We start from the raw sequence: 16,114 nt of genomic DNA on the forward strand, positions 1-16,114 counted from the left end.
TTCTCTGATTGGTTGTATTGCGGCGTCATGCGTCTTTATGTCTTTAGCATATTAATGTGATTTGCGGCATTTTATGGATCGTGTCAAATATGGATATTAGAACATTTAAAACGAACCAGCACTGCCTTCTCCATCTGACTTTATGCAAACACTGATTGGCTCAGACTCGGAGATTAGAGATTTTTCTAAAGTTACCATTGTTTTAATTTGCGTAAGCCTAAATGTAAAGTGTGGCTATAGACCGTTAACAGCATTGCGACATGATAATGGTAATACTGATTAGTTTGTGATCTTCCGCACTTTATACTTAAATACACTTTATTACGCCAGTTTGAGAGTATAGTTCCTAGCCATATCTGCTTAGAAAATCACAACTTTTAATTTTCCGTCAGCCTTAGTACACGATGTAACTACAGAAGAGTCAAGTTTTAAATAGGAAAAATATCCAAACTCTGGTTATTTTTAGCGTGATGCTAATGGACTAATCAGATTCTATGGATTGTGCTAAGCTATGCTAAAAGTGGTACCGCCAGACCCGAAGATCAGCTGAATGGATTCCAAAACTGTAAAAATCAAAAGTTTAACTCTAGGTGAGCTGGAAAATGAGCATGAAGTGGAGTGTCCCTTTAAAGGGAATATTGTTATTAGTCAGTAATTGAAAAGCCTTATAAATGTCTCTTTAGTCATTTAATTGCTATTTAACAAATTTGACTGTCTTTCCCTGCAAAACCCTTTAAGTGCATGCAAGGTTTTTGCCAAAAACCTGCACTTTCTTGGACAAGACAAATTGCAATTGCAAGATTACTAAAGATGCAACTACAATATAAACTTTGCAAATGATAGAGTCAGAAAATGTAAGAATAAAAAAAAACTAAACCACACATAAGCGCTACATAATGTGAAATCTGTGATTAAACTCAAACTTTGACGCTCATCATAATTAGATAATAAGACTTTATCCTGGATTTTACAGACATGGTCACATATAAGACTCAGACTACAGGCTATGGTATTTTGGCAAATCCGATTAAGACTGTTAATATTAAGACATTGTTGAGGAAGCACCAGAGACACATGATCACTTCCTGAGGACAAAATGTGGGAAGCAGGAGACTTAAACCATTTGCTTTCCATTTATCTAATTGCTGTCTAGCAAGAACAATAGAGACATTAAAGATTTGTGATTTTTCTTTCAAATAGGAAAAATGTGAAAGATGGAGCCACATCACAGTGGGATGCAATAGCTGTTGTATTCTTGGCTAATTACTAATTCGACATCATGTCTTAAACACAATCTCTCATTTCTTTTCCAGTCGACCCTGATTTTTAAAGGCAAAAAAGAGTAAAAACAGGGAATGAGTTCCTGGCTTGAGATTAACACAGAGGGTCCAACTAATTTATTAAGTTAATGTTTTGTGTACTGTAGCAGAACTGACCTAAAATTTGTGCTGATACACAGTGAAACAACCCCTGTTGAGATCTAATCCACAAACTTTCCACTTTCATTGGAAAATAATCAGCGAAATAACGGAGTTGACCTCAACCCAGATGGAATTCAGCAGAACCTAAAGTGGAAGGATTAGAACTCTTATTGCTGGCTAAACAGCAGGGAAAAGCTGCTTTCCTCATGTTGGGATGCTGTGTGCTCGAGGGGGAATCGTTCTCTCTGTGGTAGACAATGTGCTAGACTGGCTCCGTATGGGACATACAAGAGGAATGGTTTCATAGAGCACTCAGCACGGATCCGACAGATTTAGAAAGAGTGCCAGTTATGAAAAAGCCAAATCCAATTCATTACCCTGTTTTGTTCTGAAGCAAGGCACTGAATGTTATCAGGAACCAAAGTCTGCTTGGAACCGGCAGCCATCGCTTACCACATCCCCCACAAATCAGCGGTGACACCCACGCAAAACAATGTATTATCCATCATCGTAACACAAAACAGTTACTTGGTGGTGCCACTTTGATCCAATCGATCGGAGCGTGAAAAGATCCAAGCTTTTTTGAGCAATTCTACAACGTAAATCACAAACTGCATTACGAGTCGAGGACTGTGTAGTTGTGTGACAGAAAGGCGGGTCTCTCTCCATTTTGATTGCTGGTAAACAGAAAGGATGAATTGATTTGAAAGCTCGGCTAAGTGCTGTTGGTGTGCGAGAGAGAGAGAGATAGAAAGTGAGCGAGAGAAATTCTCTTAATATTGTTATGAATGAATTTCAATGCTCAACACTAGAGAGGATTTTTCTAACCACAAATACCCTGGACAGCTGAAAGGAATGTTGATAGAAATAGATATGCATAATATTACATTATTTTACAATATCCTTAAATTGATCAGTGCACAATGGTATTCTACTTTTATAACATTTTTATATATACATTAATTTATTACTATATATTTTTATTAAAACAATTATACAGTGCATTCCATAAGTATTTGGACTTTAAAGATAAATTGCTCTGTTTACTGTGGAGACTATCTATTGCATATTTGACCCCTTTCCAGTGACAATATGATGTTGAGATCCATTTCTATTCAATACGAACTCTGCATGAACAATGAAAGGCTATCTGAGATTGGGTCTCTCTCTCTCACACAGTTGGACGGAAGAAAACACAGAATTCCCCATAGCCCCCCGCTGGCAGGTCAGCCTTTAATTTTAGGAAAGCATGTGTTTCAGCTCAGAGCGACCAGTGGGCTGTTTCATCGGCCCTCAGCAAGAACATCAACATGAAAGCACGAGCAGGGAATGAACGTAAAAAGATCTGTGATGGTGAGATGAATGGATGCAGGAGAGCCCTTCTTTCAAATAGAAGGAAAGGGAGAAAATCTTAAACAAGAAAGCAAGAAAAATCTTATTTAACTTTGTGGGGTGTAAAAGAAATAGTGACAGATAATGATAATTGTAATTCAAATTGAAGTATACCAATACAATATCCTCAGTTATATGCATTTTGTAATGAGACCAAAAGAACCAATGAGATTCAATGTTATCAACGTGCTGCCATATTTAAACTAACCCGAGCTAATCTGCATGTTGTATTGATCTGTACGTGATATATTAAAAAAATTAATGGTTTTGACCTCACAAGCATACATTTACTCAGGAAGACATTTTTTAACCCAGCAAAGTATTTATACTAGAGCTAGGCATATATTAATCTAGATTAATCTCATACAAAATAAAAGTATTTTTTGCATAACATGAGTTTGTGCTGTGTGTAATTATTATGTATACTTAAATACACACACATTCATGTATGTATTTAAGAAACATTTACATGTGTATATATATTTATTTATATTTTTATATATTCTAAATTATATATAAATAAAAAAACAATATTTAAATAAAAATGTCTTAAATGTATATATATGTATGTATGTGTGTGTTTAAATATACATAATATTTACACACATCACAAACTCATATATTATGCAAAAAATGACTTTTATTTTGTATGAGATTAATCTAGATTAATCTATGCCCAGCCCTAATTTATACACACAGTAGAGTATTTAAATGATGGATGTGCTTTTTGGAGCTTTACCCTGTTGAGCTCTTTATACTGTACAACATAATGTAATTTTTTTGACAATTATTTTATTATTATATATAAAAGAGTTTAATTATTTAATTGTGTAATATTAAATCACAGGGATTGCACCAGTGGAGGCCGGTGACTTCTCTTCCGAGGGCCCCGAATTCTAAATATGGTTTCGGAGTGTGTTGTGTTGCTCGTCATGTCAAAATATGTGTTCGTTGCGTCATGTGAACCATGTGCATCATGCATCTTGTCAAAATACATGCCTGTTGCACAAGCTTCAAAAGGGTTTATGATAAAAGAGATGCTCACGCTCACAAAATACTCGCAAGACACTAAAGAGGGTTGCACAACGGACGAGAAGCGCTGCGCCGTGTTCGTCTAGGACATCTTAGAGGTATCGTACACCGGAAGTGCACATTAAATTTCGCAAGCTTAGTCAGATAGCGTCTACTTCAAAATGCAAAATATATGTTAGCAGCCAATGTTAATCGCTAACAATTTGGGACAAATATGATGTTATTTTATGTTAAACTATATGAGTGACGTGACAGGGATTTGAGCAGTGTCCAGAGTCATAACGGATAGATGCTGCCAGGTGCCGAATCTCTGTTTTTAGATTCATGGTGCGCTGCGGTGCTGCGCTTCTCATCCGGTGTGCGACCCCCTTAACTCTAAACCCTGATTACACATGAGATTAAGGGAGTATCTGCCAAACGTAAGTGGCTCTTTTATCATAAACCCCTTTGAAGCATCTGCATCAGGCTTGTATTTTGGCATCACGCATGATGCACATAAGTTTACATGACGCGCCGAACACATATTTTGACATGACGAGCCACACACATGATGGGCTAAATACATGTTGTGACGAGCTTCGCATCGTGCGCCCTCATAAAAGAAGTCCCCGGCCACTACTGGATGGCACACAGGTGAGCAAATTCTGCAAAAGTAGTCCTATTTAGATCAATTATATAAGCAAAAACCAGCTGATTCTTCCAAATCACATTTTGCCCAGGCATATAGAACATGAAAAATATTTGGCTTATATCACAAAAAGAATTCAAACAACTTCACATAGGGTTAATGCTTTTGGGAATTTTTGATTCATCTGTGTATCCACCATGGCTAATCGCATCATTTACTCCCTGCATCCCTCACCATGGTAACCAATACACCATCACTGCATGAAGACAGCTTAGCATTTCACAGACTAGTTTTCTGTCAAAGTAAACATAAAACCCTGCAAAGGCATTTGAGATGTATTAACGTTTCTGGCAGGATTAAGCGTGTCACTCTCCATTTCTCATCTTATGGGGTAAAGAATGGGTTAATATTGTAGCTCTCCTTTTAGTCTGTTAATATGTAAACTCATTCCTGTAATGGTAGGTCTGAAAGCCAAGGCAGATTACAAAGACAGATTTTCATAACGCTGTACTGCACTCTTCAACAACATTGATAATTAAAAGTTGAATTTAATAAAAGGCTAAATATTAAGCCGGTGCTCCCTTCATCCCAAGGGATCCCAAAGGGTTTTTATAATGAATCTGGTGGAACAGAAGAGATTCTTCCTCTTTCTGAGGAAGATGACTCACAATTACTGTCTACAAGTTAAGTGAAACCTCTGTGGAAGAACCATTAAAATGTGATCTATAAACGTAATAATCATTAAAAATATAAAGGGGAATTCAATAAGAAGTAATTGCACTGACTGATTGTTTATTTTACATGTTATTTTAGCACCTGATTCGTTAGATTACTAGATTATGCAAATCAGGTAACAGCATAAGTCGCTCCGGAGTATAAGTCGCATCAGTCAAAAATGCGTTTTGAAGAGGAAAAACATATATAAGTCGCACTGGACTATACGTCGCATTTATTTAGAAAATGATTTCACAAAATCCAAGCTGAAGAACAGACATTTAATCTGGCAAGGAAAGTTATTAAACTAAACAATAGCACAGAACAGGAGGCTGAATAGGTGTCCGTAAATGTTAAAGTAACATAAACAGTTATTTACACTATACACAATAGCATAAAAAACATAGCTGGGAGGCTGAACAGGCTAAATTAACACAAAAAGCCAAATCAAGTTCAAAAAGGTCCTGAAGTCATTCCGCATCACTGAATCCTTTAAATTACATAAATACAGGAGCAGCATAGAGAGGACTCTCGTGGCTGTAGACGTAATGGTTTCAAAAAATAATTTTGATGTATAAGTCGCAACTGACTATAAGGTCCAGGACCCGCCAAACTATGAAAAAAGTGCAACTTATAGTCCAGAAAATACAGTAACCTCGCATGCAATTTGCACGGCGCAATTTCCAATGCAGCAGACTCCCGCGATCTGTCATGCTTTACAGGAACCGCACAGCATCTTTCCATCACTGCATGCCAGGCAACTGAATCATCTCTTAAAAATGCTTAAAGTGCATTGCAGGTCTGGTTAAATGCTCTTTTATAATGTTCTTCTACATAATGTGATCACAATTTGATAAACTACTGCTGCCGCGATAAATAAAATGTCCACAAACATCTCTTTAAAAACAAAATTCAGTTTACTACCTGCTTTCTGACAGTAATAGCACCAGGCAAGCACTGAGAACTGCATCAGATATGAAGAATTGTTTTTGGAGAACGTTATCTTGACTATAAATGTTTGTCTTGTATGATGGCCTGATATTTTTTTACTTGTTTAAAGCACTTAAAACTGGATTATATCAACAATATTCACCACAAACAAGACACAGATACTGAATAATATTTGGATATTTTTCGATATACTTGGTCACACTTTGTACAGCTTAGGAAATAACAAACTGTCTCATTATTACTCATAAAGATACGCACCAGCATGCCAACATGTAAACAGTTATGATAATGTGTGCTAAAGGCCATGTGTCCAGACCACCTTTCCAGGAATTTGGACTCCATTTTCATTTATTGATTGGCTGGTGGTAGAGTGCTGAGGCAGGCGAACTGCAGGAGGGAGGTGTGTTGCTGCTAATGGGCGGCAATTTTCAGAGATACTCAGGCCCCTGGAGACCTGTGTATGGCGCTTTAGTCAGATTTTGTTTGGCGGGGCTTCAGACACTGTGTTTGGAGGGAGCCGATCCACAGCACCTGACCATTTCTCTGACTGAATATTTCATGTAGAATAGTGATTGTAATAAAGAAACTTGATGTTTTCAAATGAATCAAAATGAGCACACACGAATTCCAGAAAACATCAGATTAAAAAATATTCTTAAACATTCTCTAAAAAATGTTTAGTTTTCCTGTTGTAATCTAATTTTCAGGAAGTTTGCTATGAGCATTTGTTATTTTATTGGTAAGTATATATATATGTAAGGGATAATGTAGAGGCAGCTTCGCGTCGGGTCCTGATCACACTGTCGGGGCTTATTTCCCAATAACTACCGGCTGCCTCTACATTATCCCGCTTATTACACGGCTACTTGCCACATAAGAAAAAAACTGGACATGAATATGAATTTTAAACATTTTATTGGCATATTTGTTTTAAATTAACATTTTTATCCTTCCGCGAAAGTTTGCACAGATGCATAAAATGATCGTAATACCTTATTAAGATCCTCTGCTTCATACTTGTCTGTCTCCATTTTTTCTCTTTTAGCCAGTCTTTGAGAAGTTTTAATGCCCATTCTGTATTTTTTGTGTGTTGGCTTTGTAGCTGTCATGCTCTATTTTGTCAAGTTCAGTCTCAGTAAGCTGTCTGTGTCTTGTCGTGGTTGTCCAGTGTTCGTCACAAGATGGCGCCAAACAGATAAAGATCTTATTGATCTTTATTGGCGCGGAGCGATTTTACTCGTGCAAGTAGTCCGGCTATGCGTTATTAATTTGGAGCGGTTATTATTTGAAAAGAACGAACCTGCAAATGTCTCAACTGACCAATCAGAATCAAGCATTCCAGAGAGCCGTGTAATAAAGTATATTTAACAGTGTATATACACAACAGTATATACAAAAATGACTTTCTTACTTAGTATTTTTGTCTTGTTTTTAGTAGAAATATCAAAAAGTTCTTAAATCAAGATGTATTTTCTTGATGAGCAACATGACCTAAGAAAATAAATCTAGTTTTTAGACAAAAAATATACAATTTAAGTGAACTTGTGCTTAAAACAAGCAAAATTATCTGCCAATGAGGCAGTGGCCCCATTTTCGAGGGCACTTGATGCGAAGTTCGTCACAACATGTATGTAGCCCATCGTGTGTGGCTCGTCATGTCAAAATATGTGTTCTGGGCGTCGAGTGATCCTGTGTGCATCACGTGTTTTGTCAAAATAAGTGCCTGGTGCAGACGCAACTAAAGGGTTTATGATAAAAGAGACACTGGCGTTTGCCAGATACTCGCATAATCTGATGTGCAATCAGAGTTTACTGTTAAGGGAGTGTCTTGCGTGTATTTTGCGAATGTGAACATCTCTTTTATCATAAACGATTTTGACGCGTGTGCAGCAGGCACTTATTTTGACAAAACACGTGATGCACATGGTTCACATGACGCAAAAATACAAAAATAAGAGTATACTAAGAGTATATTTTATTTACGTTTTAGTTTGGTCACCGCAAAAAATGATTTTCAAGAAAAAAAGTATTTTTGTCTTGTTTTCAGTAAAAATATCTAAAAATTCTTAAATTAAAATGCTTTTTCTTGATGAGCAAAACAACCCAAGAAAATAAGTCTAGTTTAAATATCAAATTTAAGTGATTTTGTCCATAAAACAAAAAAATGTGCCAATGGGGTAAGCAAAAAAATCTTGAATTTTTTTCTTAAACACTAAATTCAAGAAAAATTTGCTTACCCCATTTTTTTTTGCTTGTTTCTTATGCACAAAATCACAAAATTTTTGGTATAAAAACTAGACTTATCTTCGTTTTGCTCATTAAGAAAAAGCATTTTAATTTTAAAAAATTGTCATATTTTTTACTGAAAACAAGACAAAAATACTTAGAATTGTTTTTCTTGAAAATCATTTTTTTGCATTGGTCTTGTTTCAGTACGGAAATTAGAAATGTTGAATTAGTAATAAACTAAAATAAGTTTAGGTTGATACACTGCAAAAAATTATTTTCAAGAAAACACTTTCTTAGTATTTTTGTCTTGTTTTCAGTAAAAATATCAAAAAATTCTTAAATTAAGATGCTTTTTCTAGATGCGCAAAACAACCCATGAAAATAAGTCTAGATTTAAGACCAAAAATATCAAATTTAAGTGATTTTTTGCATAAAACAAGCAAAAAAAATTGCCAATGGGGTAAGCAAATTTTGAATTTAGTGTTTAAGAAAAATGCTCAAGATTTTTTGCTTACCCCATTGGCAGAATTTTTTTGCTTGTTTTATGCACAAAAGCACTTAAATTTGATATTTTTGGTCTAAAAACTAGACTTATTTTCTTGGGTCGTTTTGCTCATCAAGAAAAAGCATCTTAATTTAAGAATTTTTTGATATTTTTACTGAAAACAAGACAAAAATACTAAGATTTTTTTTTCTTGAAAATCATTTTTTGCAGTGTATCAACCTAAACTTATTTCAGTTTATTACTAATTCAACATTTCTAATTTCCGTTAATTTAATGTGATTTTCGCCGCTACAGGTTGTAAAACAACATCACTGTTGTAAAGAGATGACGTTGAAGAATTCTGAAATGATGGGAGCCGTAGTCTTCACCATCAGTGCTGATGTAAATCAATCCAACATGACACGCAAATATGGATGACGTAATGCAATAAAAGTTGTTTAACTGTTACGTTATAAATGTAAGCAAAGAGATTGGGTTAATAGATGCATACAGCTACTTCTTCAGTATGCTGTGCAGATGAATCAGTGTTCAACATCAAAGTCTGTGCAGCAGAGTAATTGATCTGCAAAGCATCTGGATATAGTTGTCCCTTTTTTCTATTAAGCCAATCCATAAGATAGCATAGTGATAACACAGTGGTTGTAAAGCTTCATTTCATTACTGTAACTGTGCATGATACCCGCGTGAAGTTGTCTGGATCTACGACAACAGCATCATTTGACCAAAATCTGACCAAAATGCATAACCATTTGGAGTGTCATTTTCCTCTGCTGTTGTGTAGTATGTACTTCCTGTTCTTTATCTAGCACTCTTACTATAAAGCACTTGTTCTCAAATGCATGCCTGGCCTTTGGATTACATTTCACTTACGCAGAGGAAATTGCTGTTTGCACCTAACATGGGTCTCTGTGTGTAGACAAGGACAGGCACTTTTAAATGTGTGGATACAAACACGTCGCTTCGAGTTGAAGCATACTGCACTGCACCATTAGTATCAGATGCTCCATGCCCACGGCTGCACACCACCACCTCCTAATCTCAATCACGCACGGGTGCTAGGTTTTCTGGTTGGCTGTCGTTGCAACCATACATTTTTCCTTGCATTGCAGCATACTGCAGCCATGCTTTCAATACAACCTGATGCTTACAGCCACAGCCTTATTTAGAGTTTAAATAATGTTTTACCATTTAGTTAATGAGACATGGCAGTTTCCTCTCTGGCCAACACCCTACACAAAAAAAATGCTGGGTTATTTTTAGCCCAGCACGCTGGGTTGTAATTTAATCCATGCTGGGTTGTTTCGACCCAAAATGATGGGTTGTTTTAACCTACGGTTGGGTCAAATATAAACAAATATAAATATATAAATATTTCAATCCAGCTGCTGGGCTCGTCCATTTTTGACCAAATGCTGGGTTGAAAATAACCCAGCATTTTTTAGAGTGTTTCTCTCCTTAGCTTTTCTATTACTCTACTGCTCCTGCCTCTTCCATCTCTCTCTCCACCCCAGAGACCCCAACTACCCCCAGCGCTGTCCCACCATGCCCAGGCATGAAGAAATGCTAAAATAGGCAATCAAACCATGTTGTCTGCTCGGGAAAAAACAGCTGTATTAAGTCTCTTCGCCTTGTAGGACATCTGGAAGGCTGTGTTTCTTACCGACAGCCAATGCAGCATAACAAACATGAACCCCTTCAGTCACCAGGTCATTTTTGTTTACTTTTACCAAAGAACAGGTTTAATCACCGCCATGGTAAGATGAAAGTAGTAGGAGAGAAAGGGAGACTGAGTCAAGACTCTGAATTTCAGAGGGGATGGATTGATTTTTGGTTTTGTGATTTACACAGACAGTTTGCAAGAGGGCTTCCAAGTTACGACTGAGAAAGAGGATTTCAACAGATCGAGGACGATTTAAGATTCAATCATGGGCGTATTACACTAGCGCTTTCTTCCAATGAGTGTGGATTGTGTGGGAGCTGGCCTGAAAACTGTTTTATCTTTTGAGTTCAGAAAACATAACTGTAATATGCATTTAGGGATTCTGCTTGAAATCCCTTGATTTTTATCTACATCGCATTACTCTTCTGCATTTAGCACATACTTTTATCTAAAGACTGTCAGTGCATTCCTATACATTCAATTCCACCAACTTGGGCTTTCAAATGAACTACAGAAACACTTAGTGCTGCCGCCACCTAATGAAGAGCAAAATAATAAATTAGCCAAAAATAAATAAGCTTTAACACAAAATATGTACAACTGTACAGTCAGTATTTACTTAAAGGGAACCTATTATGCAAAATCCACTTTTACAAGGTTTTACATAATGTGGACATAATGTGTGTTGGCAGTGTGTGAACACAAACACCCTAGAATTAAAAAAATCCATCCGCTCCTTGCTTTTTAATGCCCATTAAACCAAAGCAGTCTCATTAGACATGCCATTTTGATGCTATTATCGAAGTGAGGTCACTTTGATAAAGCCCCGCCCACTTACAGTCTTGCATTACCATAGTTTCCACCCTCAGCGAGTTGTATTCTGTCTACTAGATACTATTGTCTCAGACTGTATTAATCAGATCTATTTCTAGTGCTGGGCAAAGATTAATCGCGATTAATCGCATACAAAATAAAAGGTTTTTTAGCATAATATATGTGTGTGTACTGTGTGTAATTATTATGTATATTTAACGACACACACATAAATATATTAATAATAATTTCATTTTTTTACTTTATATAGAATATGGAAAAATATAAATAAATAAATAAATAAATACATATGTGTGTGTATTTATATATACATAATAACTACACACAGCACACTATCATATATTATGCCAAAATTCACTTTTATTTTGTATGCAATTAATCGCGATTAATCTTTGCCCAGCACTAATTTTAACTTAAAACACTCACTGTCTGTTTGTACGGAAGTGTGTAGCTGTAGCTCATTTGCATTTAAAGGTACAGACATTAAAACAGCGCGTTTTTGCTCCCACCCAAATAGGGGCATGTTGGACATGCTCTAATAAATGATCTGTGGGGTATTTTGAGCTGAAACTTCCCAGACACATTCTGGGAACACTTGAGACTATAAATAAAATAAGTCGAAAAAAAATTAAAATGAAGTTTCCCACTGGTAATTGCAACATAATGGTGGCATTCCTGTGCACTTATGTTGTAAATACAATCGTTCCAACATGACCTGAAAGCAACAATAGCAGCATGGGGCAATGCCAAAATGGCGGCAGAGTCAAATGATTTTGGCAGAAACCAATTGTTTTTGAACACAATGTGCCATTCTCAAAAGATTGATCTTAAACTCTACCTTAATATTAATGTTTATCAAAAATAAATACTGTACACAACAACATCCTATTCTCACATCAGTCCCACAAGTTTGAATAACAGATATGCGGTCACAGCTTAGACAATATGAATAATTAAATAGCTGTTTTTGTAAAGCCACGCTCAATAGAAAGAACCACATACAGTATACAAAAACCCACCGCCCTTTCCTCGAAATGTTACAGAAATCATCAGCTAAGATTTATTGATCTTCTGTTTTTGACCACTGAGTAGGCAAAGAGGGATTTGCCACTTAAGAGACCACAAAAGCGAGGTCCAAACACTTAGCCACAATATAACAGACAGGTACTCACACACAGACTAAAAGGCTTTGGCTTTTAAGACAGTATAAGTGTGCATCCATTTCTATGCATGCATACTAAAGCTCAGACTGAAGCACGCACCATTGTGATTACTTGCAAACATATAGTATTCAAATTATGCATGCTAAACCCACAGAAGTCCTTTTCATTGGGTCATGACAGTACACTTCCTCTTCTACCTTCACAGTATTTGAGATGCTTTCGCCTCAGGGATATATCATACGCTAGGTCAGGAGCCTGTTTAAGTGAAAATAAGAGATCTGTCACACACTCTATTTTAAGATCTCAAATACGTCTCAAATGCTTCTAAGCCCTTTACATTTTTAAGGCAAGTGATTACACACTGTAAAAAATTACTCTGGAGGGTGTTAAATTTAACCCATGAAAATTAGTTATAATTTAATTAAGTATATAAGCTAGCAAGTAAAATAAAAAATAATGGGTATATTCTACCTTCACTATCCAATTTTTAACAGTAATAACTGCAATACTAAAAAAATAAGTAACATATACCCCAAAATATTGGCCTTAGCACCGCAAAGTGCGCATGAATCAACATCCAGGCGGGACTCGAGTCACCATTTTTTCATATCATATCGGCGGGAGAACTGCGGTTTGTTGACAGGTAAGTTTTTATTTAACTTGTTGATATCATCATGAATGGAAATGTTAAGTTGGTTAACTGTAAAATCTACCAGAAGTTTAGTCATTTGCGTGCTTCTCTGTCTCTGTTGTTGACAGATTGATAGGTTAGAATATGTCATTCAGGTTAGCTTTGAATGAAACATCGCCCAGTTCTTGCACCTGCGAATACGAATAAATATCCATATTTATGATTAAAATATTAACTTCCATTATTATTATTTACATGTCTGAATCTCGTGAACAGCGGAGCTGCTCAATATGAGTGGTTGAACTTGAGCAAGCCACGTGACGAGAGAGAGCAGCGGACGGTTGATGTACGATACAGACGGGAGGGCGTCGAGCAGACAAACAAACAACGGTAAAGCTGTCGATGCTAGATAATTACTGTAAAAGTTTTCTTGCATTTATCTGTTAATATATTGAGTTTTGTTTTAGAAGGGATCCATTTATGAAGCCATTTTATTATTATTATTATTATTATCATTTACGGATATATACTTAACGTTGCCTTTCGCTTTTTAATGTCTGTTCAAAAAAGTATTTCGGAGTTCATATGTTATATATGAGACTTGTATATGAAGTTGAATCACTTAAAATTGAATGTAAGTACTTCTTGTTAGTGTTCAATGTTTTATGCACGTGTACTGTGAGTTATAGCATAATATGAAGTTGTATTTTTGCACTTAATAAGTTTTAAATGAAGTTGAAATGTTTGTTTGTATCGATATAGCATGCTAGTCTACTGAGGTAAATGAGATCAGTTTTTCCTCTCATATTATTGTCTTCTTTAATTTTCTAATGATAACGTGAAGAACAGTATTTAGGAATCTTGCTTTTAATGGTTTTTTAACATCTCATGAAGCCTTGGTTTATTTTGTTTTATGAAATAATATGTTCAAGAAGCTTTATGTAAAACTATGATATGTTGTATTTCACTTGAAATGTATTGGGGTTATTATACGTCCAATAATTAGTTTTAAATGTTTACAGAATGTTATTTGGTCAATAAAGCAAGCAATTTATGCAATCTTGTGCATGACTATTTTCTTATTCAACCCTCTCTGAATAAGTAATATGTAATGTTTCTTAATGGCTTATCATTATTAATAATAATTTAATAGATCTGTGCCTTAATACCAATAGGGTTAATGTTATTCATTTTTTTATAAGTAATTAGTTATGAAAAAAATAGGTAGACCTTACCTAATTTTTTTTACTTTATCATAGTAATTAAATTTAGGTACTTTTTAATCAAATATATAGGATATAATTTACTCAAACAAAGTGAGTGCAAATTGTTACAACAATTTTTTTGAGTAAATTCTATAGGTTGTTTTTTACAGTGCAGAATGCAATTTTGGGGGAAATTAATCTAAAAATGAAAACTTCTTTCATTAAAAAGGTTTTATTGACTCTATAGTAAAACATATATTATTATTTTCCCACCCACATCTTGTTTAAAATTCTATGTGGTGTGCAAAAGTGCTATGAAAATGTGACCCTGTATGTGAAAACCAAGCTTTTTGTACATATATTCGTCCTTCATAAATGTAAAAAAAGATCTCATAATTCAATTAGGGGAAAGGGGGGTTGGGGTCATGTCTTATTTCTCTTGAGCACCAAGTGAGCCAGGCATACCACAGGTTCCTCCATGATGCCTGTGCTCAGCTCCATGCTGTAATCTGTTAATGACTGGATTTATGGCATCCAATGTTCTCAGATCCATGATGGGTAAAACATGATAGAAAAATGAAGTACACAGAGTACTAGTTATAGCAGGCACACTCCTAAGAACGTCTGGATTAAAAGCTTACCGCTCTATTAACGCTGTCTGTTTTGCATTGTTGGTATTGAGAGGCACAAGCCAGACTGTGGTGAAGAGCTACTGGTCTGTGGAAGAAACCACAGCATTCCTGCCCAGCTGGTCCCAGAAGTGTCCATACCGCAGTTTGAGCCTCATTCCGTCTCTTCGCATAACCGTGTTCCACACATGGAACACAACCACCATCACACAAGACCAAGACCACGGCTATTTGCCTTCCTGCTAAACACTGGCTTGGGAAAGGTACATTGCTGACACATCATAAGAAGTCCATAAGAGATGTAAATTACACCCCTCTGCCCGCAAAGCAGAGTCCTGAGCCAACCCTAGGCACGACTGTTGACGCACTCATCCAGACAGCCAGACCCTGACTGCTGATAGTGTTACAGAGAGTGTTGCTGACAACCAGTGAATGGTGAGCTCATAGTTGATGACTAAGATGTATACATGCAGCTGGCTTTTAAGAGCGCAAAAGAAATCCTGAATGTGTATGTCAATATGAGAAAACACCACCTCCGGTAAAAATGAGATAATGATATTAAGCGAACTCTCTTGGAAAATACTGTCAATTTAAATCCGCTTAAACCCGGCCTCAGGCCATTTAGAAATACTGTTTCTTTGCAGAATCAACTAAGATGAAAAAAATGCTAATTTACATATAATGTACTCTGGCAAATATAGATTTCACCAAGACATAATATTAAAAATCTAAATATTTCAAACATGTAAATATTTTAATTAAAGGGGACATATCATGAAAATCTACTTTTTCCATGTTTAAGTGCCATATTTGGGTCCTCAGTGCTTCTATCAACCTAGACAATATAAAAAAAATCAACAACCAAGTAACTTAGTTTTGGTAAACCATTTTCTGCAAGTATGTGAACAAATAGGTCATTGAAATTTGGCTCCCCTTGTGATGTCAGAAGGGGAAAATACCGCCCCTTAATCTGCACTATCCAACCACAGAACTGCCATTTAGTGCAGAGATAAGCTCATTTGCATTTAAAAGGACACACCCAAAACGGCACATTTTTGCTCATACCTACAATGTGGCAATTTTAACATGCTATAATAAATAATCTATATGACATTTTGAG

The 16,114-nt window shown here is 35.9% G+C and overlaps 1 protein-coding gene across 2 annotated transcripts in view; it reads right to left on the reverse strand.

Annotated features, from left to right (window-relative positions):
* Positions 1-16,114, reverse strand: part of arhgef25a (Rho guanine nucleotide exchange factor (GEF) 25a) — a 95,300-nt gene that overhangs the window by 32,599 nt on the left and 46,587 nt on the right. The gene's annotated exons all lie outside the window — the stretch shown is intronic.

This window comes from Paramisgurnus dabryanus, chromosome 21, assembly GCF_030506205.2.
Source record: "Paramisgurnus dabryanus chromosome 21, PD_genome_1.1, whole genome shotgun sequence".
In the NCBI taxonomy this organism is placed as follows: domain Eukaryota; kingdom Metazoa; phylum Chordata; class Actinopteri; order Cypriniformes; family Cobitidae; genus Paramisgurnus; species Paramisgurnus dabryanus.